The sequence below is a fragment of the Bos taurus genome, unplaced genomic scaffold (genome assembly GCF_002263795.3).
Source record: "Bos taurus isolate L1 Dominette 01449 registration number 42190680 breed Hereford unplaced genomic scaffold, ARS-UCD2.0 Leftover_ScbfJmS_1309, whole genome shotgun sequence".
In the NCBI taxonomy this organism is placed as follows: Eukaryota; Metazoa; Chordata; class Mammalia; order Artiodactyla; family Bovidae; genus Bos; species Bos taurus.
Genome location: NW_020190414.1, coordinates 3,508 through 5,875, shown reverse-complemented (window position 1 = coordinate 5,875; position 2,368 = coordinate 3,508). Strand labels below are relative to the sequence as shown.

At 54.7% G+C, this 2,368-nt stretch overlaps 1 pseudogene; it reads left to right on the top strand.

Moving 5' to 3' along the window:
* Nucleotides 1–243: 243 nt before the first annotated feature.
* Nucleotides 244–363, top strand: LOC112445416 (uncharacterized; annotated as a pseudogene).
* Nucleotides 364–2,368: the final 2,005 nt, after the last annotated feature.

Genomic DNA, 2,368 nt, shown 5'->3' with positions numbered 1-2,368 from the left:
GTCAATGGGGGCTCCTGGAAGCCCCTCGGGCCCCCTGGCCCGGCCAGGCGCTTGCTGCTCTGGTGTTGGCGGTGTTCGGGGGGGCGGGCCGGCGTCAGCAGGCTGGAGTCCGGTCGCGGGTCGTGCGGCTCAAGTACAGCACGCCCCGCGACGAGAGGTGCGGCCCGTTGGCCCGACCTGCAGGGCAGAGCGAAAGGGAGGCGAAGCGCAAGGCTCTTAGGGCGCCCCGAGCCAACCGCCACCGTCTCAGGCCCTATCAGCCTGAAGGCGCCCGATCTCGTCTGATCTCGGAAGCTAAGCAGGGTCGGGCCTGGTTAGGATCTTGGATGGGAGACCACCTGGGAATCCCGGGTGCTCGAGGCTTTTTGCCTACCAGAAGAGGTCCTTTAGCCCCCGCCGCGCGTCCCGATTCTTGGATCCCCCCCGCAGCCCCAGCCCCTCCCGGGCCGCGGGGAGCGGCTGGCCGGGGCCCCGACTCCCGCTGCAGACCTGGGTTGCCTCCGCGCGGCCCGCGAGCCTCTCCGCATTCGCATTCGGCTTCCAGGACACCCGACGACCGGCAGTCCCGTCTCCATCTGGGGCTCCTTTGGCTTGCCTCAGGCAATCCCGGGGCTTGCACCGACTCAAGCCAGATCCCCAGCACCCCCCCCCCACCCCTGCCTCGCAGGCCATCGCGCATGCGCATGTGCGCGCGCACGCACAGATAGATGTGCCCAAACAGGGCATCTATCTTGTTCACTTATACTGTGGGTGGATCTATGCCTGGGAGTCGGACTGCCGAACCATACGCTACTTCCACTTTTAGTTCCTTCGGGAACCTCCATATTCTTTTCCATACCGGCTCTACCCACGCCCATTCCTACTCACCGTGGAGGAGAGTTCCCTTTGCTCCACATCTTCTCCAGCACTGGTTATTGACAGACATTGCAGTGAGGCCCAATCGGACTCATGTGAAGTGGTCCCTCCTTGGAGTTTGGAGTTGAGCCTCTCCAATCATTAGTGATGTGGAGCAAGATGACCTTTTGGAAATGCAGATGCAATGCTGTCACCTCCCTGCTCCAACGGCTCTGGTATTTTCCCAGCATATTGACGATACGACCACTTCCCTTCAGGCTTGCTCCTCACGTTCTTCTCTGATGTCTTTTGCCTGGAATGCCCTCTGCACTCTCTGGCTTCCATCCCATAGGGCATTTTTCGTTTCTTGAATGTCCTAAGTTTCCCTGGTCACATAGCCTTCCAAGATGCTATTTTCCCTGCCTGAAATTCTTCCTGCATCTCAACCCTGGTTTACCTAGGTTCAACCTATGGACCTCAACGAAATGGTGCCTCTGGAAAGCCTTCCCTGACACCCAGGTTTTGTGGTGAGGGAAGAGGCCCCTCTATAGGTTCTCAAAGGATCTGCCTGTCATGTATCATTAGAGTCGTCTCAGTGAAAGCAGGAACTCTGTGTCTTCTTCTCTCCGCCTTCTATTCCCTGAAACTTATTACATGCCTCCTAGCTCATCGTAGGTGCTCAGTATTTACTTAGTGTGTGAAAGACAGAAAAGCTCTTGGAAGCCTCAAGGGGTCACTTGGCTCGGCACTTTTGATCTCTGTGTCTATTTGGCGAGTCAATTCTTTCCTTTCCTGGGTTGATGTGTACACTATATTCGAGGCACAATCTAAGGCATGAAGACATATCCATACATAGAGGTTCTTGCTTTCAAGGAACTCGTACAGCAGATTTCTACAAGTTAGGGCTTTTCAAATGCTCTAGAAGCATGTGAACGTTCAGTATGCTCCATTTTCATTTCAAAGAAAGATGGTTTGACTTCCATAGCAAAGGTGGAGACCTTCCAACGTTGAGTCCAAGACTTATACCTTGACCATTTCAGGCAAGTCTTGTGGTTCCTTCTGGAGGTGTGTGGCTCTTGCAGAAATGTGAAGATCTTCCATCGTCCTCAGACTTTGGTGTCATTTGCAATCATCCAGAAAGCTTCCAGGTCCAGGTTCCGGACCACCACCACACACAGTCAGTAGCCAACGGAGTGGATTCCAGGAATACGTGTTGTTCACCCGCATTACCGTTGATATTGTTGCTGCACACTCAATGCAGTGGGCAGGGCCTGGATTGTCCACTGGGTCTCATGTGGAATGGAAAGAAGGGCTTCCTCCCCACACACACACACCACCCCCACTGTTGACAGCCTTGTGACGAGAAACGGTCCCCGAAACAAGAATCAGACAAACCAGAGAAGCCCAGATGATAGTCCTTGAGATGAAGGAACTAAGCAGCTGGTTGAGATGGCACCAAGGGGAAAGGTTGCTCTTTTTGTCTGCCCCTCTACTCCTTTCTTCCTGGACACCTTAGGGCTTCGTCATGGAGATT